The sequence below is a fragment of the Miniopterus natalensis genome, chromosome 8 (assembly GCF_054644295.1).
Source record: "Miniopterus natalensis isolate mMinNat1 chromosome 8, mMinNat1.hap1, whole genome shotgun sequence".
Classification (NCBI taxonomy): Eukaryota; Metazoa; Chordata; class Mammalia; order Chiroptera; family Miniopteridae; genus Miniopterus; species Miniopterus natalensis.
Window position 1 is genome coordinate 80229846 of NC_142088.1, and position 22287 is coordinate 80252132.

Below are 22287 nucleotides of genomic sequence, written 5' to 3' on the forward strand. Positions count from 1 at the left end.
GGAATACTTTTCCCCCCAAAGGACCATATAAATATTTAAGTTGAGTGCTATAAAGCTTTTTCATTGACTAAGAAACTCACTTTACCATTACTACAATCAAATGAGGTGAAAACAATAGTGTACAAGATTGTGAGTGAATGATTTGTGTTAGGCTCGCATTTTTACCACAGTATTCATGGAGTCCAGGACAGTTTGGTGCCTTCTAGGTGCTATGATATGAGGAATGCTATAAAATGAACTTCTTGCTCAATGCATGTAAATGTAAAAGGGGTTTTAAAAATATGATTTTCTTCCTTAACACAATGAAAAGTTAACAATATGAACTATGAAATTACTGATATAGATATTTTAAGACACAAACCTTCAGGGAAAGCAAAAATAATAAGAACCATGCAGCTAAGTCTTGATGGACATTTGAGAAAAAACGGATCAGTGACAATATTTTTGGTAATTACTCTGAAGATTACAGTGTGGTAAACATTCATTTCACCTGTCAAATGACTCTACCATTTTATCAAACCAAGATTCAAAAGAAGTAAACTAAGGACAACACTCTCAAGAAAAAAGGTTAACTGTGTCCCTGGTCAGGTAGCTTAGTTGCTTGCAGCAGCCTCCTGTGTGCAAGGGTTGGGGTTCAGTCCCCGGACAGGGCACATACAAGTCAGCCAATGAATGCATAATGGGAAGAACAACAAATGGATGTCTCTCTCTCTCTCAAATCAATAAATTAAAAAAAAACACAAAAAACTTTAAAGAGAAAAAGATTAACTGTTAATGTTATTCATAATTTTAATATGCATAATAAGGAACATTTCAACTTGAAATCTGCATGAGCTAGTGAATAATTTACTTGCACTAATAAATTCCTCATTATTAAAGCTAGTAATGTGGCATCAGGTGCAAGCACATATTTAATATTACTAAATTTACAATGGAAATGTTGAGAAGAATGAATATTCATCACCCCATTATGGTAACTGAAGCCACTGAATCCAAACCATGAGCTCAATACAAAACACAGGAAGGTAGAATATTATATTCAAGGAGGAATAGATTTGTGGCCAATGGTCATGACTTTTACTGAAAACGTTCACTCATTTAATTTTACAATGTTTCGTTCATTCACTTAACAGCTGACACATATATTTTTTCATGAGCATATGCCAAGGAAGCCCTGTAGTTGGGCTCCTTTCTGAAAGAAAAGCATATCAAGTGGAGAAAGACCCCATACTCACCACTGTTGAGTCATCGCCATTGGTGTGATTTTCCTGGCATTGGATTCCCGATCCAAAAACACCCTGAAAAATTCAATTCAGTGGTTAATTCAGTTTGACTGATGCCGAAGTCTTCAGGTGAGAAATCATGGCCCAAGTCACTTGAGAGAGTTTGATTGGAGAGTCCCATTTTATATTGTGAATTTTTAAAATTTCAGGTATGGACTTTTCTTCTGTAAGAAATGCCTGTTTTACCTATTATGCAGATATGCTTGGAAATGCTCAGGGTTGGTCTCGATCACGCTCATTCCAGGAAGGCAGCGCTAGTACTTTGGGGACAGGCCACTTAGCAAACAAAATGCCTTCTATGCGGTCATGTACTTCTTCCATCGCCTCACTTATTCACGGGGACACTCATCCATCCAGTTGCAGTCAAGGGACAGCCTGCACTGGTCCGAAGTCAGGTGTGAAACTGGATCAATTGCATAACCTCACTTTGTCTCTTTTTTTTAATCTGCCAAATGGGAGTAATACGGTTACCTTTGTCAGGGGATTGTTGTGAGGGTAATAAAAGTTAATAAGCACACAGTGCTTGAGACAGTGCCTAGCAAATGAAAACCACTCAATGAACCTCAGCGATTATTGCTCACATGACCAGCCTCCTTGTGGGGCCTCATCTCATTTCATTCTCAACGACCACCCTATGCCCTGGAGATTGTAGGAGGGGCTCTGCTACATTTTTGTTTCTACTACAAAATCTGAATATGATTAATAAAATAAAACCACAGTGATAATAAAACTAGATATATTAAATACTTATTTACTATGTACTCTGCTGAGCCTTTTTTATTTTCAGAAACACCCAGACACAATAGCAAAAAAAAGTATTGCCATATATTGATTTTTTATAGTTGGGGGTTTAAAATTGAACTGATTATGGCATTCAATAAAAAATAGAGTTAATATAATAAAAATAAAATATTGTGCAAAAATATAAAACATTTTTCATTTATGCATTTTTACATTCAGTGCACACAGGAAGAGCTTGATAAAAGCTTACTGTATTCAGAATAATGACTCATCTGACTATCCTAAAATCTTCTAAATTATGATGACATGGTTAGAAAAACTATTAATAAGATTTCACTTTTCAGACAAAGACACGGAGGCATAGATGATTACTTATCTTGCTTAAAATCACAGTTGAGACAATGCAAAGTAGATATACGGTGTAAAAAAATAACCTGTAGTGATTTCTAAACTTTCTAATTAATTACTTAGATAAACTATGTAAACCCATGGGGATTCGAAGGACATACAGATAATAGGTAGTCCCATGTGCCTGCGATCAGCATGGTGATAGATTCCCAACTAACCTTAGATGATCAGTCTAACAGCCTGGGCAATCTCAATTCCCTTATTAGTGCTTAGTTTCAGATGGCCACGTGGTCCAAGAGAAGATGCAGAGGAACCAGCTAACAAAGTTTTTCTTTAATCTTAAAAATAGAAATGTAAGGAAATGGACCATTTTCCCCTGTAGACACTGCTGTGTCTACAGATTACACTTTGAAATTTGTAAGACATTGTACAACCATGAGTAAGGTTACCCTAAGGGCAATGAGCACCACAGTCAATTCTTCTAATGAACTCCTTACGATGTAATATTGCTTTCCTATAATACAGACCCATCAAAATGCACTCAGTTTATAGATTGAGAGGTTCAGTAATGCAAAGTGAGGTTCATTTGACTTTTAATGTTAAGGGATCTTGTCTATAATCACAGACATTAGATAAAATAGGAAAATTCAGTAAATCATTGGCATTTGGAGGTGTGTGAGCTTCTATTTTTAGCTAGATTTATAATCTAGAATTATAATCCCATCTAGCAACAATTTACCTGACGCAGAATACATTCCAGATGCCTAGCAGGTGGCTCCGTTTCTCTTGAATGTCACTACATACTCAGTGAAATAAATTAAATTTAATCTTATCCTATATTCTGATACTTTTACTTCTTTCTTGTACATTTGAAGAACAATTCCAACATGATAATTAAAGGAATAGGAAAAATATTATCCAACGGCACCAAAACAAAACAAAACACCGAGAATTTTGTAAAACTTTATAAAAACCAGTGTCACTGTTGTTCAGCGGTGATTAGAGACTTCCTTGTTCAGGAGAGATTTGACACAATTTCTGTTTTGGCAGATGTGACATTGGTTTTTGTTCCAGTCATGTCAGAGCTCGATTTAACTACAATCTGCTGTAATGTGTGACTGGCAGTAAACAACAGTTTCCTACAATGGGGCTCTGTATCTGAGCTATTACAACCATCCCTCCTCCTTGCTCTCTTGGAACCTGTTTTTGTGGTTACCCTCATGAGATTTTGCTTTATGAGATGAAAAATAGGCAGCAGAAGCACATGGCAAGCCTAGAGAGGGATAATCTGGAAATATATGTAAGCGTGAGATATCTGGCAGGAAAAACAGTCTAGACAGAGGATTATTTTAAACAGAAGGACACAGACAAGGGCCCTAAAACCAAAAGGAAAGGTGAATCCTGGGATAAGAACCTGAGTTAATAGAGGGTATGGGTTTTGGAACTAAAGAGATTTGGACGAAAGCCTATCTCTCTCATTTTCTGGCTTGTGAAAACTTTGCCAATTTTATTTCACTGTTCTGAGTCTGTTCTCTCATCTTTAAAACTGAGAAAATAACATCCATCTCAAAGAAAAAATAAGGAGGAAGGGAAATTTTCTAAACAGCTTGTGTTTTCTCTTAGATGGAATTCATTACTGTTGTTGCTATTGGGGAAGTGGGGAAAGTGGGCTAAAAGAAAACCTTATGTCCGGAAATCTCAGAAAAAAATTGAAATTAAGTTTTGACCTCTGAGTCCAAGGAAATTGTTTGCTCTGAGCACTTTAATGTCTCTTGCTATATATAGGTATCAAAGACCTATAAAAAGTAAAGAGTAAGGTATTAGACTAATTTTTATTCCACCAAGTGGGAAGGGCTGTGCATATCTATATTTTCACTTAATGATAGTGAACATCACTTTTAGAAATATAAATGACATCAAAATGAATTCGCTTCCTGGCCTTCTTGGTCTTGCTAATTTTCTTTATATTGCACATCTATTAAATGCATCACTTTTTGTCATAAGGTAGTCCTAAAACCTGATCCAAAGCATTCCTCAAAGTACACTACAAGCAATCACTAGAGCCTGTGTGTAATCCAGGGGCCAATAAGTATAGAAGCGCTAAGACAATGCTAAATGAGGCAGTGATCAAAGAGGGAAGACAGGCATTACATCTGGAAACAGGTGAGTCTGAAGTTTGATATTTGAGGTAGGGAGAGGAGAACACTTTCTGAGTAATTGCTCTAAGCCGAGAACCACACCAAGTGCTTTAAAGGTGCCCCTCACTCTATCTATTAAATCCCCCAGTACCCCAAGAGGTCCCACTGATGTTGGTGTTTTCCTGAAAAGCACTGGTGCAGGCACAGGTTGGGAGTTGCAGGGCTGGGATTAGTAGTTTTATCAAGTAACCATGAGTAGCCTACCTGGGGAAAATATTTGGGGATTAGATAGAAACGATTTCTGGAATAAAGGGTAAAATTTACATGTTTTATGAGAAATTTAATTGAGATTACCCAAGAGTTTATCTGAATTGGTCTGGCTGGAATAATCATCTGAATTCATTGAAGAGAAATTAGTTTTGAGTCATGAAAAGATAAAGGCAATGTGTAAAAAGCCACACTAAACAGATGATTATCTTTCTGAGTATATTTCTGTAAATGTGTTTTTGTAATAACAGTTTCTAACTTTACTGAGAAAGTATCAAATTCAAAGGAAATCAAAACATCAAGTTCTGATAACTGTAACAAGCTATCTTTATTGAGCCATATTCTAATAACCTGTAGCACAAGACAGTATTCAATAGACTGCCCTTTTGATACCATCGTAATTAGCTAGTTACTATTAACAGGAAAGGAACAAAGGGAAGGCCAGACATTGTAGCATGTCATTTGGGCAGCTTCACCAGAAAGCTTCAACTTTGCACTCCCAGGGAACCAGCAGCCTATTTGCTGCAAAACACTGGGGGAAGGGACCCAACAAAGGGAAGACAGAGTCATGCCTAGCAAAGTTGGGGTGAAACAGGTAAGGCACTTGCTGTAGGTCTCACCCGGGGAACCATGAATTGGCCAGACTGTACATGGCCACTACAAGTGTATGAAAATTTGGGGAAACATAATATCTCAAACAAAGGAAATCTTTCTAGTTGCTCGTGGGCTTGTGGCTCACTCTTTGCTTCCTTGCATTTGTTCATGTGGCCCACAGCTGTGCGGACACCACGCACAATGAACTAATGGATGCGGCTAGCATGATGTCAAGTTGGCCTGTGTAGACATGGAAAGGGAACTCTGGACACTGGCTCTGATTTTAGCTCTGCTAAAGCCCCAGCTACACTTCTATGAATGGAGAAAGGGAAATGGGACTTTGGAGACCCAGGGATTTAACTCCATGCAAATAAAAATCACTTGTTGCCCCATGCAAGTCTCAGAAAATTATTTTCTTAGGATAAAACAAAACTTCCACTCCAACTAGCAACTAGGGGAGACTAGGCCCTCACCTTCCTCCCCCATTAATACTTCCATTGTCTATCACTACCTGTGTGTTTCAGAAAAAATCATGTTTGCATTGACTACGTCAAGATTCCTTATTCATTACTCTACCCTGTGATTTCTATTCTCTTATTCAATTGGCAATTTATTTATATGCAGTATTTTTGTAAATGAGTTAAAAGTCGTTTACAATAGTTTCTATAAGAAACTGTAATAAATCAGGTAATTGGACCTGGGGAATAAATAGTGTAAGTTTAGTAATTTATATAACTCTGCCTTCTACTTTATCTCTGGTCTACTCTGAGAAGCTCTGAGAAAAGATAGCTTATATGGGATATCAGAACTATGTAGAAATTACTTTAATCTATTTTTCCAACATTCTTAATTTGAAAACAAAATTGAAATTTTAGAAAATCATCAGGTAATAGTATGCATTTATTTTTGTTGCTACAGCAATTGGAATTTAAGAATCATAAAACATATGAGTGAAACTTTCATCACCAAAATCACACCCATTTATATAAATGCTGTCTCCCTGTGGTCTTCTGAAAAGTTGTTTTTTGTTGGAGGTGTTTTTTTTTTAACTTCTGTGTGATTTGAAAGTAGCTGTAGTATGTCCTGAAGGTTTCCATTTTTTTAAATTTATTTTTCTCTTTTGTTTATTTTTTTCTTTTCTTTTTTTCTGTCTTAATTGCTGAAAGTATTACAGATGCTCCCTTCCCCCCCCCCCCCATCCACTTCACTCCCAGGCCTTGTCCGAACCACTGTCTGTGTCCATGGGTTATGCATATAAGACTATAAATTCTTTGGTTAATCTCTCCCCACCCACTCTGCCACCCCCTCCTTCCCTCTGAGATCCCTCAGTCTATCCTATGCTTCTATGTCACTGAATCTATTTCATTCATCAGTTTATTTTGTTCATTATATTCCACATATGAGTGAGATCATATGACACTTGTCTTTCTCTGAATGGCTTATTTAACTTAGCATAATAATCTCCAGTTCCATCCATGCTGTCCCAAAGGGTAAGATATCCCTCTTCTTTACAGGTGGATAGTATTCCATGGTGTAAATGTACCACAGATTTTTTTATTCACTCATCTACTGATGGGCACTTGGGCTGTTTTCGGATCTTAGCTATTATAAATTGTGCTGCTGTGAACATGGGGGGGGGGGGGCGGACATAAGTTCTTTCTGATTGGTGTTTTGGGTTTCTTAGGATATATTCCTAGAAGTCAGATCACTTTGACATAAGTTCTTTCTGATTGGTGTTTTGGGTTTCTTAGGATATATTCCTAGAAGTCGGATCACTGTGCCAAACAGCAGTTTCAGATTTAATTTTTTGAGGAACCTCTACAAGGTTTTCCATAGTGGTTGCACCAGTCTGCATTCCCACCAACAGTGTGCTGGGGTTCCCTTTTCTCCACAACCTTGCCAGCACTTGTCATTTGTTTATTTGTTGATAGCAGCCTTTCTGACAGCTGTGAAGTGATACCTCATTGTGGTTTTAATTTGCATCTCTCTGATGATTAATGACTTTGAGCATTTTTTCATACGTTTCTTAGCCATCCGTATGTATCAGCAAACATATTGCTATGAGAGATATCTAAAATTTTGCTGCCTAGATTTTCTTTTAAGACTTTTATGGTTTCATGTCTTATATTTAAGTATTTTATCCATTTTGACTTTATTTTTGCTTATGGTATAAGTTGGTGGTCTAGTTTCATTTTTTTTTGCATGTACCTGTCCAATTTCCTCAGCACCATTTATTGAAGAGACTGTCTTTACTCCATTGTATGTTCTTGCCTCCTTTGTCAAATATTAATTGAGCATAATGGTTTGGGTCAATTTCTGGGTTCTCCGGACTATTCCGCTGATCTATATGTCTGTCCTTGTACCTGTACCAGGTTGTTTTGATTACAGTGGCTTTGTAGTATAACTTGATATCTGGTATTGTGACCACTCCAACTTTTCCTTTATCAAGATTGCGTGGCTATTCAGGGTATTTTTGGTTCCATATATATGTCCGAAGTGTTTGTTCTAGATCTGTAAAATATGCTATTGGTATTTTAATAGGGATTGCATTGACTTTATAGATTGCATTGGGTAGTATAGGCATTTTAAGGATGTTAATTCTTCCAGTCCATGAACATGGTATATTCTTCCACTTGTTTATATCTTCCTCTATCTCTTTTTGCAACATTCTGTAGTTTTCCAAGTATAGGTCTTTTACCTCCTTGGTTAAGTTTATTACCAAGTATCTTAATTTTTTTGTTGCACTGGTAAAATGGGATTGCTATTTAGTTTCTCTTTCTGAGAGAATATTATTGATGTATAACAATGTTATCAATTTCTTGGTGTTAATTTTGTAGCCTGCTACCATGCTAAAATCATTTACTAAATCTAGTAGTTTTTTGGTGGAGTCTTAGTATTTTCTATGCACAATATCATGTCATCTGCAACTAATGACAGCTTTAGTTCCTCCTTCCAATTTGGATGCCTTTTATGTTTTATTCTTGTCTGATTGTTGTGGCTAGGACTTCCAGTACTATGTTGAATATGAGTAGTTAATGTGGATACACCTGCCTTGTTCTTGTTCTTAGGGGAAATGGTTTTAGTTTCTGCCCAATGAGTATGATGTTGGTTATAGGTTTGCCATATATGGCCTTTATTATGTGGACGTCTGATTCCTCTATTCCCACATTGCTGAGTGTGGATCTGATTTGCTAATATTTTGTTGAGGAGTTTAGTAACTATGTTCATCAGAGATACTGGCCTGTAATTCTCTTTCTTTGTAGTGTCTTTATCTTTTCCTTCTGTGACTCTTATGATGTGAATATTTATTAAATTTCATGTTGTCCCACAGCTCCCTTAAACTGTCCTCCTATTTTTTAATTGTTTTTTCTTTTGGATCTCTGATTAATTTTTTTTCTACCCTGTCTTCTAATTCACTGATCCAATCTTCAGATTCCTGTAACCTGCTGCTTATTCCTTCCAATGTATTCTTCTTTTCTGCTATGTCATTCTTAATTTCCTTCACAGTTTCCATATCTTTTCTCATCATCTTTACAATCAGCATTCTGAACTCTATATCTGATAGATTGCTTATCTCCATTTCACTTACCTCTTCATCTGGAGAATTCTCTTGTTCTTTCATTTGGGACTTTTTTTTTTGTCTCCTCATTTTGCCTCCTATTTATGTTTGTTTTTATGTATTCAGAAGGTCTGCTAGGACTCTCAGTCTTTTTGGAAGGTCTCTGGTGTAGGCCAATGTCATACTCTGTTTGTGACTGGCCTTGAGTACCCTGTTTGGAGCTATCAATAGCCCATGGCTTGAGGCCTCCTCTGTTGGGTTTAGGTGCTTTTGGACAAGCTCAAGATGCACAACAAAGTCTGTTTTTCCAAGTCCTAGGCAAAGAAGCAGATCAGACAAAGACTCAAAGCACTCTGAAGTCCACCTCTGCCTGCAGACTGATTAATCTGATTCTCTTAAGGAGCCTTAGGCTGTAGAAACTCCATAGGGTGGAACAAGAGGTTTTCCAGCAAGGTGAGACAATTGCTTCCCCTCTCCCCCAGGCAAAAGCCACTTTGGAGGTAAATGTCTGCCTGAGCAAGATGTCTTCTGCAGTTTGGGGGAATGACTCAGTACAAGAATCCAGATGAGTGCCCTCCAAACACTATTTCCAGAGCCCACAACCCTAGATTCTCCTCAGAGAGCTCTAGTCCCCTCTGCCCTCCCTCTGCTAGAGCCCAAGTTGAGAGGCTGCACATGAAACTTTGTGTGTTGACCCTTTAAGAGAATGCCTATATTTCTCCCTGGCAGACAGAAACTCAGCTGCTTTTCACAGCCAGATGTTATGTTGGGCACCTTTCTCAATTCTGGTGCTCTTGACTGGGAAGGCCAGGTTGGGGTTTAGACTCCAGCATTCTCAGAGGGAAACTCCCAGAGTTGAGATGTCCCTCCAGACCTTCAACTGCTGCGTGTGGAGCCCAGCCAACCTTTTGCACCTCTGCGCTTCCTTCCAATCTCTCTGTGGTCTCCACTTTTCCTCCTTGGTGATGAGGCTGCTCTCCAGCTTGCTTTCAGTTACAGGCAAGCTGATTTTTCTATATTTTAGCTGTGATTCCAGTTTGGTCCAGGGAGATAGTCAGTGTAGCTTCCACTCAGTCCTCCTCCATCTTGGAACTTTGATTTATTCTTAAGCCTATTTCACAGACAGGAAGCCTTGCAGGTTTCATTTAACCAGCTAATGTGATTTTGTCTACACAATTTTATTCTCATTTTATTAATTTATTTAAAGTTCACATAGAATTTTGGATAGACATCCAAATCAATTTTCTAAGACCTTGGGAGAAAATAGTTAAATCAAGCTGCAGTTAACTTTAAAATATTTTTTTAAATTGTGATTGTTTAAGTGAAAATGAATATAAGTACTACTAACTTTAACCAAAGTAGAGAAACAGAAAAAACTAAGACCTTTGGTGTGACTTGTTGCACTGCTGAGTTCCAAGGTTAATGTATTATCAATGTTTGTAGCTGGGTAAAACAACAGGCATATTTTCCAGACTGGTTAACCCAAGCCCGTGTTGTGGAGGTGTGTATCCCCTTGGAAGAGTAAATGTCTGCCAACTTTAATCTTCATTTCTGCAGACCAGTTTTTCCTTCAACTTTGTAGAGTCTGAGCACATGTGAGAAGCTGAGAACTGTTAACAGTGTTATCCCAAAAATAAAAGGCCAAAGTGAAAAGCAACAGCATTTATTTCAGATTTTTTAAAAAGAGCTATTCAGAACAAAAGGAAGGCATTTGTATTGGTGCAGATAAGCTAACATAGTGATGCTAATTCTAAAGAATTTTATTTTTCTATCTAGCAGTCATCAGTCCAGTAGTTATAATATGTGCTTTCTTGTTACCTTTGCAAACAGTTCTTTGAAGCACAATGTTGCTTCAGACCCCCAACAAGGCTATTTTGCCACTTTAACATCCAGAGTTTTTGGGTGTAAGCCATGCAGTTCCTCTGGGATGGCAGATCTGGCTCCATTTTAAAACAACTTTGCTTATATTATTTTTCACAACAGCTTTGCACTTATGCTCAGTTTTGCCTTTAATACTTGTGGAAGGCATATTTAATAGTCCCCAAAGATGTCATTATCTTAGTCCTGGTAATCTGTAAATATGTTGGTCTCAATGCGATGGGTGAAGAGAGCTCAAAGTTGCAGATATAAATTTACTAAACTTTATATGCTAAACTGATATTAAATTTAGATTATATTGAATTTTCCAGGTGAGTCCAATGCAATCTCAATGACCTTTAAAAATTGAGAGTGGAAGTCAGAAGGCATAATCAGACAAAAGGAATCATGAGAAAGTCTCGGCATAATGTTGCTGATGAAGTGGATGATGGGGCTATTAGCCAAGGAATGTACATGGCCTTTAAAAACTGAAAGGAACAATGAAGCAGATTTTCCCCCAAAGCCTCTGTAAAGGACCCCAGTCATGTACACCTTGATTTGCCCAATGAGGCCATTTCCAACCTCCTGACTTAAAGAACTGTAAGATAATGAATTTGTTTTGCAGTAATTTGCTATGGCACCAATAAAACTCCAGTAAAGATTTTTCTAACTGAAGTAGAGTGCCACTATAACAAATACCTTAAAATATAAGAGAAGCTTTGGAATTTATCAGTGGGAAGGGACTGGAAATTTTTTGAAGAACATGAGAGAAAACACTTAGGTTGTCCTGAATAGATACTAAAAAACACACGAATGTTATGCCCTGGTCAGTTAGCTCAGTAAGTTGAAGCATTGTCTTAAACTCCAAAAGGTTGCAGGATCAATTCCCAGTCAAAGTGCATACCTGGGTTACAGGCCAGATCTTTGGTCAGGGCACGTACGGAAGCCAACTGATCAATGTTTCTCTCTCTTTCTCCCTTAATTTCTCTTTAAAATCAATCAATAAATAAAAATGTGTCTTTGGGTGAGGAAGTTAAAAAAAATTAATATGGATGCTAAAATATCTGCTGATAAGGGCTCAAAAATTTTGAGAGCAGTGGTAGATAAAGAATATTCTGACTTAGAGAATACCTAAATTGTGATGGACAGATTACTGGTAGAAATGTATACATTAAAAGCATTGGTAGTGAAAGCTCAAGTGAAAATGAAGAATATTTTGTTAACAATTAGAGAAAAGGTGATTCTTGTTATATAAAGGAAAAATCTCGGAAGAATTGTGTAAAACAGAACTTGTTTAAGGAGAATTTGGATATTCAACTGAAATTTCAAGCAAAGTCTTGCCACCTGGTTTCTTCTTATTGCTTATAGTGAAATGTGAGAGAGAAGAGATTTAGCTAACGTCACCTGAAACTAATATAACTTGTAAACTTGTAATATAATATTGTATAGAACTATAGTTGAATAAAATAGAACTGTTAAGCAAAATGAAACTAGGAATTGGTGATCTGGGAAATTCTCAGTCTCTCCAGGTTACCAAAGACATTAAATCAGGAAAGTTACTGCCAGGAAACTGACTCTAGAGAAAAAGCCGAAGGTGTGGTTGGACAAGATTTCTCTTGTGTCCTCAAAAAAAATCAAAAAGAATATTCTGTACCACAAAGGGCTGTTGAAGAAATGAAACATGTGACTCTGAGCCTCTCAGCATGTTAAGCAGGGATGATAAATCTAGATGGAATTAGCAGTAGAAAAACATTTTTCCAATAGAATGAATCACAGAGAAATACACAGAAGGCCACATGTTTCTGGAGGACTGTGTAGCAGCAGCACAGACAGTGCCAGCTCAGTGCAATCACTAGATTCATTCAATCACTAGGTACAGTGGGAGAGGGGGCAGAAGGGAACTAGACATGGAAAAACGGTGAACAAAAATGATCTGAAGTTACTGGCTGTAAGATGCAGGAAGGAGACATAAAACCAGTGTGAGTGGCCTAAACTGATCCCTAATGGGACCACCACAAAGTCATATGGTCTTGTAACACCTTGGTATCAATTTAGTGAGACCAAACAGCCTCTAAACTGCAGACCCGTTTACACATTTTCCATAAAATAGAGGAGGAAGAGACATTTCCCAAATGACTGTGTGATGCCAGTACTATCCTGTTACTTAAAGTCTATAGACATAGTGTTAAAGAAAGTTACAAACTAGGGTATCTCATAAAGTTAGACACAAAATCAGCAAAATATTAGAAAACCTATTGAACTATGTATACAATTAATTATAGAACATGGCCCAATAAGATTAATTCAGATGCAAGATTTTATAAAAATAAAATGCTTCAATATATTTTTTAAATTAACAAAGGTAACCCACCATATTGACAGGCTAAAGAGGAAATAGCACATAGTCATATTAGTAAAGATGGAGAACCATATAAACTTTGTTAAAATCCAATACCCATTCCTTATTTTTTAAAAAACGTTTAGTAATCTATAAATAGAAGGGAACCTCTTCCAACTTGATGAAAACATACACCACTTCCAAACAACAAAATATAATTAGCATCATACAAAATATAACCAGGATCATACTGAATGGTGAAAACCAGAGTGTTTTCCCTGCAAAGTTGGGAACAAGGATAGAATGTCTACTCTTACTAATGTTATTGAGCAAGAACTAGAAATTCTACTAATTTCAATAAGGCAAGAAAAAATAAATAAAAGCTATACATATGGGAAATAAATAAATAAAACTATTCGTGTTCAAGGAATATCCCAAGTATTCTACAAAAAATAAAATAAATAAATAAAACTCTTAAAACTGATAAAAGACACCAGCAAGTTCACTGGGCATACACTCAACGTTTAAGCAGCATTCACATTTCTATGACAGTAAACATGCAGATTTCAATATTAAAAACACAAAACCATCTGCAGTCACTTCAAAGTAAATGAGACCTTTAGATAATATTCCTACGTGTAAATCATTTCTATGGTTAAATAATATAAATAAGAATGAATAAAATCAATAAAGACATAAACTAAGGCACATAAATTTGCTCATAGGCTAGAAGAGTCAATGTAGTAGAGACGTCAATATTCCCAAATTAATCTATAGGATGAAGACAATTTCTATCAAAACCCCAATAAGGCCTGGCTGGCATGACTCAGTGGTTGAGCATTGACTTATGAACCAGGAGGTCACCGTTCGATTCCCTGCAGGGTACATGCCTGAGTTTTGGGCTCAATCTCCGTAGGGGAAGTGCTGGAGGCAGCTGATCAATGACTCTCTCACTGATGTTTCTATCTCTGAAATCAATAAAAACATTAAAAAAAATAAGAATTTTTGTAGACATAGCAAACATATCCTAAATTTTATCTGGAAAAGTGAATGAAAACAATAAAGTGGGAAGAATCATTCTACAAAATATTAAGACCTATTTTATACCAATAAAAATTAAGACAATGCTATATTAGTATAAGGGCAGCTACAACAGAATAAAGGACATAGAAGTAGTTCAATTCAAATATGCTTCACTCATTTTTGAGAAATGAACAAAAATTCAATGAAGGATGGATTACTTTTTTACAAAAGAATCTGGCACAATTAGAAATCCATAGGCAAAATATGAACCTCAACCTAAACTTCACATCAGATTAAAGATAAAGTCAAAATAGATTATCAATGTGAACATAAAACTATATTTATTCATAAAAGTGATTTTAAATTAAGAAAATAAGAAAAAAATCTTTGAAATATAAGGCTAACCAAAACTTAACACCAAAAGCATAACCTGTAAAATAAATAACTAAAAAATTAAACCTTATCAAAATTAAAATGTTTGCTCTCCTAAAATCCACATGAAGAAGATAAAATGACAAGCTATAGATTGGGAAAATATATTTATAAACCATGTATTCTTAAAAGAATTAGTACCAAAAATATATAAAATCTTTAATTACTCAACAGTAAACTAAACAGAAATCTAATTAGAAAATGGGCAAATGACATCAACAGATACTTCATTTAAGAGGATGTACACAAGGTAAATAAACACATAGAAGGATGTTCAGCATCATTAGACATGAGTTAAATGGACATTAAAATTCCAGTGAGATATGAATACACATGTATCAGAATGGCTGAAATAAAAAAATAGTGACAATACTCCAGTGCCTGTATCAACAAAGAAAGAACTTTAATCACTTTCACCTTCAAAACAAGAAAAAAATCTGAAGAAACTTAAAATACTCTTCTTAAATATAGCAAAGAATACTGCCATTCCCAAACAGGAGAGATGTGAGGATACAGAGAATCACAGCCTAGCAAGAGCACAGGCTGCTGAAGTTAGTAACTGGTAGAAACCTTAAACAGTCACTAATGAATTGATGGAGACTGAATGTGGACCACCTTGAAAGTAAAAATATCTTGGGTCCTAGTCTTAGGGAGCTCTCCACATTTTTGTGAGTTTCAGCAGGAGGGGCTACATAACACGTTGCAAATATGTATATGAAACCCCAAAGTCACAGCAGTCTTGAGAAAGAAGAACAAAGTTAGAGGAATCATGTTACTTGATATCAGACTATACCACAAGGCAATAGTAATCAAAACAGCATGGTGCTGGCATAAAAAACAGACATAGATCAATGGAACAGAATAGAGTTCCTAGAAATAATCCCATGCCTATATGGTCAACTAATATTTGACAAAGGAAGCAAGAACATACAATGGGGTAAAAGCAATCTATTCAATCAATGATGTTGGGGAAAATTGTACAGGTACATGCAAAAAATGAAACTAGATGACCTTCTTATGCCATACACAAGAATAAACTCAAAATGGAATAAGTAAATGTAGCACTAGATACCATAAAAATCCTAGAGAAAACATAGGCAGTAAACTCTATGACATTTACTTTAGTAATATTTTTTCTGATATATTTTCTCAAGCATAGGAAACAAAAGAAAAAATAAACAAATGGGACTACATCAGATTAAAAAGTTTTTGCACAGCAAAAGAAATCAACAAAATGAAAAGAGAACCCAGTGAATGGGAGAAGATATTTACCAATGTTATATCTGATAAAGGTTAATATGCAAACATTATAAAGAACTCATGAAACTGAAGAACAAAAATCCAAACAATCAAATTAAAAAATGGGTAAATGACCTATATAGACACTTTTCCAAAGAGGATATACAGATGGCCAATAGGCACATGCAAAAGATGCTCAACATCATTAATCATCAGAAAAATGAAAATTAAAACTAAGATATGCCCGGCCAGGCATGACTCAGCGGTTGAGCATCGACCTAGAATCCAGGTGATCGGGGTTCGATTCCTGGTTAGGGCACATGCCCGGGTTGCGGGCTCGATCAATGACTTTCTCATAATTAATGTTCTTATCTCTCTCTCTCCCTCTCCTTTCCTCTCTGAAATCAATAAAGATATATATATATTTTTAAATCACTATGAGATATCACCTTACACCTGTCAGAATGGCCACCATCAATCAAACAACAAGAGTTGGTGAAGTTGTGGAGAAAAGGGAACACTCCTGTACTGTTGGTGGAAATGAAGATTGGTGCAGCCACTGTGGAAAACAATATGGAGGTGCCTCAAAAAATTAAAAATATAACTGCCTTTTGACCCAGCAATTGCACTTATATACATCTCCAAAGAAACACAAAACAATAATTAGAAAGAATATATACAGCTCTACATTCATTGCAGAGCTATTTATAATAGCCAAAGCTATAGAAGCAACCCAAGTGCCCATTAATGGATAAAAAATTTGCGAGATATATATATATATCTCGCAAATTTTTTATCTGTATAGTAGTTGGCCACAAAAAAAAAAAAAAAAAAAAAAATTAACGTTTGTGACAGCGTTGATGGACCTAGAGGATATTATGCTAAGCAAAATAAGTCAGTCAGAGAAAGACAACATGTAATTTTACTTACACGTGGAATCTAAAGAACAACATAAACAAACACTATATATAGTGCTACTTGGGTAATAGAAATACCAGGGGAACATTTTGTAAGGTATATGATTGTCTAGTCAATGTGCTGTACACCTGAAACTAATACAAAATAATATTGCATGTGCAAGTTAATTGAAAAAACAATTTTAATTTAAAAAAAGAAGAGATTAAGCAAAAAAAGAAAACAACACAAACAAAACCGAGTCTTAGACACCGACAGCAGCACAGCGACTGCCGGCGAGGGAGGGAGCTGGGTCCTCGGGAGAGGGCGCGGGCGATGAGTGATGCTGGAAGGGGGCTTTGTTTAGAGCGGCGAGCTCATAATACAGCACACAGATGGTGTACTGTAGAACTGTGCACTTGAAACCTATATGATATTATTAACCAGTGTCACCCCAATAAATTCAATAAAAAGTTAAATAAAAAGAAAAATATTGTTCTATGCAGTAAAGAAAAGAAAAAAGAAAAAAAGAAACACTACCAGAGCCTTATCTCAGTTGGGGGAAAGGCAATTAGTCATCTACAGTCCCCTGGCCTTCCTGTCACAATAAGGGGCCCAAACCAAAAACAAACAAAAACAACACTAAGAAATATTTCTGAGAATCACAGGCAGGACCTGTGGCATATTAAAATAATATATATTTAATCTAAAAATTGTAGAATGCTTTCTCTCCCCAATATCTAATTACCATACTTTTGATAGATAAGCTTATCTGAACACTGGGCTCATCAAAAGTAGAACCAATGAGTTTGAAGAAATGTCAGTCAGAAGTTCACAAACTTAAAACGTAAGTAGAAAAAATTAATTTAAAAAGAGAACATAATATCCAATATTTTATGGATGATTACAAATTGGGTAACACACAGGTTGGGGCAAATGTAGGTTTACAGTTGTTCATATAAAAAATGCAATAATTAATAAATTATAATACAGGATAAACTCTGCATCCCACATAATTACACCTGTAAACCTGCTGTGCCCCCCGTATAACGAAGTGGTGATGCCTGAAAGGGAAGGAACAAAGGAAACGCAGTAAAAGACTGATCATTTGGTCGTTTTCAAGGTTAATTTGAAAATGAAAAATAAACACAACCTCCTTATTGAGGAAGCTTAGAGGACATCACTCAGGCTAAATACTAAAAAGTTGTTTCTAAGCATATCATATTTAAACTTTTGTAAAGTAAAAAAAGGAGAACATATTGAAGGAAGTGAGAGGGCACCTTCCCTATAGAGGAGGAGGGATACTAACTACATCTGACCTCTACAGAGACCGAGTAACAAGAAGAGGTGGAGAGAAATACTAAAATGTGGAAAGGAAAGGAAATTCTAATCAGGAATTCTACATCCAGAAACAATATCTTTCAAGTGAAAAGAAGGAAGAAATACATTCTTTGACAAATAAAATCTGTGGAAATTTGCCAGTATTGCAAGAAATGTAAAATTTTATTTCAGGGAAAAGAAAATGATAGAGATCAGAAATTTGGATCTAAGAGGGTCAGAAAAGAAATAAATGAAGGTAAAATAAATTTCAAAGAAAACTGATCTATTTTTCAAATAGTAGCAATATATAGGGGGATTATAGCTTATGGATAAGTTCAATGAACAGAAGCAATGTTATAAGGGACAGAAGGAGCGGCTGGGAATATCCCCTTATAAGGTATGTGTACTACCCATTAAGTGGTTTAGTTTTGTTTAAAAGTGAAGTTTTGTTATTTAAAAGTGGAGTTTTCAGTTATAAATACTTACTGCAAACCCTAGTAAATACACTAAATTTTGTTTAAAAGGAAATATAATTGATACACTAAAAAGAAGAAAGCTGAAGCAGTCAAAATCAGAGAGGACAGAAAAGAAGGGATAGGTATTTTGGAAAAAGCAACATATAACAAGTACAACATTTTTTAGAAGTTAGAATATTATAGATATTAATCCAACTAATCAGTAAGCACTTTAAATATGAATGGTTTAAATTCACCAATTAGAAGTCAGAGATTATCACAGTGGGTTTCAAAAAAAAAAACAAAAACAAAAAAACAACCAAGATCAAATTCTACGTTGACTGCAAAAACCCCATCTTAATATAAAAACACAGATAAAGTAAAAGAATAGAAAAAAAGTATACCTTTTTATGATCAATAAAAAGAAAGATGTAATTTCCAAAAGCTGAATTCATAGCAAAAATCATTTATCAGACATGAAGAGGGGCATCAAATAATTCTAAAACTCAATTTTTCAAGAAGAAATAATGATCCTTAACATGTAAATACCAAACAACAAGTCATATAAATATGAGGGACTAAAACTGATAAAACAGCAAGAAGAAATAGGCAAATCCAGTTTTATATTTGGACATGTAAACACATTTCTTTTAGTGATTGAAATATTTACAGGCAGAAAATAGTAAGCATGTAGCTGTACTGTTCAAGACCATTAATCACCTGGGTTTAATGGAATTTTACAGAATACTGTACTTAACAATAGCAAAATAGACATTCTTTTTAAGTTTACATCAGCAGTTTTCAACCTTTTTCATCTCATAGCAGACATAAAATAATTACTAAAATTCTGTGGCACACCAAAAAAAAAATATATTTTGTTGAACTGACAAGAAAAAATAGGTATAATTTTGATTCATTCACACCAGATGGCTATTGCTATGTTGGCTGTTGTCATTTTTTTATTTTACAATCTAAGGGAAAAGAGGTGAGTTCCCCAGATGTTGCATGTTTTAAAAATTGAGGCATACCAGTTGAAAATTGCTAGTTTACATAAAACAGTCACCAAAGTAGACCACATTCCGGGTTTTAAAACACACCCCAACAAATTTAAAGAAATCGAAAACACATAAAGTATACTTTCAGACCACAATGGATTAAAACTAGAAATTACTACCAGAAAAATAGCTGCAAATCTCAAAATATTTGGAAATGAAACAAAACAAAAACTAACTCAAAGAATGAATTGACAGTTACCAAAGGGGAAGGGGATTAGGGGCACAATGGGTGAAGCGGTCAATTGTGTGACGAAAGGTGGTACCTAGACTTTTGGTGGTGATCAATCTGTAGTGCTTACAGATGTCAAATTACAACTTTGTACACCTGATATTTATATAATGTTATATACCAATTTTCACTCAGTTAATATTACATATTTGGAGATTAAACAAAACTTCTAAATTAAAAAATTTATGAATCAAGAAAAAGTCTCAAGGGAAAATAAAAATATTTCTACTAACTCAAAATGAATGTACAACTAACCAAAATTTGTGAGATGCAGTAAAAAGCACTGCTTAGAGAGAAATTCGTAGTATTAAATGTAGCAATTAGAAAATAAGAAAGATCTAAATGTACTCATCTAAACTACCTCTTTAGAAAACTAGGGAAAGGAGCAATATGAACATAAGGCAAGCAGGGAAAAATAATATAAATTAGAGCAGTAATCAAATGAAATTGAAAACATGAAGGTGACATAGAAATTAAAGAAACCAAAAGCTTTTATTTTTTTCAAAGATCAATAAAATTGATAAACTTCTAGCCAGGGTAACCAAAAAAGAAAAATATACAAATTATAGATGTAGGTATTGAAAGAGGGTCCATAACTACTGATCCCACAGACATTAAAAGGATAATAAAGGATACTATTGACAAAAGTATGCCCACAATCTCAACTTTAAAAAAAAAAAAAGGAACAATTACTTGAATAACACAATCTAACAAAATTTACTCATGGAAAGATAGTTAACCAGGACAGCCTTTAATCTCTTAAAAAACTGATAACTTTCCAAAGGAGAAAGTGCCAAGGCCCAAATGGTTTCACCAGTGAACTACGCCAAGCGATTAGGCAAGTGAAAAACCTGAGAAAGAGGAGACCTACTAGGAAGGGCTTCTTGTGGCTGCCTGAGCTCGATTAAAAAAAGGAAGAAAGGCGAGGACGGGCCCAGCTGCCCTTCTGCACGGGCGGCTCGCCCACGGTGCGCGCCCGCCCGAGCCGCCCTCGCGGCCCAGTCCCCGCAGGCCGAGCTCAACCGCAGAGCCGACGCTTTGACCATCCAACGGAACTGTGCCGATTCGGGCAACCAGAGCGGCTCGAGTCCGACCAACCAGAACAGCGCCTCCTGGGCCAATCAAACTGGAAGGATTTGGAGCCCTCATTTGCATGAGGACAGGCCAGTCAGGGGCGGGCCGGGAGCTGCTGTCCCTGTAGGTCACCCCCTCTGGCTCTGAGCGCGCTTGGCCTTTCATCTGAAGGCGGGAGCTTGTGCTGTGGCCCTGAGCTGACGCACCAAAGATGTCTTGCCGAAGCAGAGCAGACCGGCACATAATTGATTTTTAATTTTCCACCCATCCGTATATGTTTTTAAGGGTCAGTGTTTCATCCATTTACACTTACATTATTGGTGTGTCTTGGTTAAAGCTCAGTGTTTGTTTCCCATATGATTCATCCGCTCTACACTTGGCTGTTTTTTCTAATTGATTTTGGGTCAATTCGAATTTTTTTTAATATTTCATTTTATCTCATATTGTTTTTATGCTTGCACCTCTGTGTGTGTGTGTTTTTGTAATTACTCTAATGATTACAATACATATCTTCACTTATCACAGTCCACCTTCAAAAACGTTTTACTGCTTAATAAAAATATAAGTACTTTCCATTATTTTACTTCTAATCTCTAGTAGGCTGTTTACTCTCTAAAGGGGCTATGGGTGTTAGTGCGTACCCCAAGGACGCTTTGGATGTCTCAACTATGCAAACTTTACATAAGTGTATGAACTGGAAAAAGTTTTGGTTTCCTCTCACAGCCAGAGGTTTTGTGTGTGAGCATAATGAAAACATTGTAGAACTAATCAGGATGAAGTCTGCATAAAGAAAACTCTGACATTCAAGGCTGTTTATGTGACATTCCAACTCAATTTAATGTCTTTATGAGAATTCAGTCCTCTGTTCCTATTTTAACCTACAGCCTGTCTCTCTTTGAGCCATCAAGTCAACTGAGTCAAGTTATGTAGTAGAAAGTTTTCAAATAAGCTTCACTTACATTTTAAAAGTTGTATTGCTATGGCTTTCACTGCTTAGCCTTCGGAAAAGAAAATCATATAACAATATTTAAGTGCTGCAAAAAGCTCACCATGCATTTTCTCCTTTAACTGGTTCATAAAACTAAATTTCTATCTACAGCACAGAAGTTAAATATGAACTCATTATGTAAAAGCAAGAGAACTAATTTTCTTTTTAGTGTTCCATATGGCTAAATTTCACATAAAAATCCTCATGTGACCAGGAATAAGGCATTTCTTATGGCACACCCAAATAGAAGAAAAACTTCAAGAAAAATATGACAATGTATGCTAGGCCAGAACAAGGGGTCAAGTTGCTCAAACTCTTTTTAATAGTATTAAGTACCTAATAAGTGCTAAGAAATTTGTACAAAGCATAACAAGAGTCCAGACTTCAGAGAGCTCATAAAACAACGAGATAGGTGGCATCAATATGTAAAAATATTATAAGGAATAATATAAC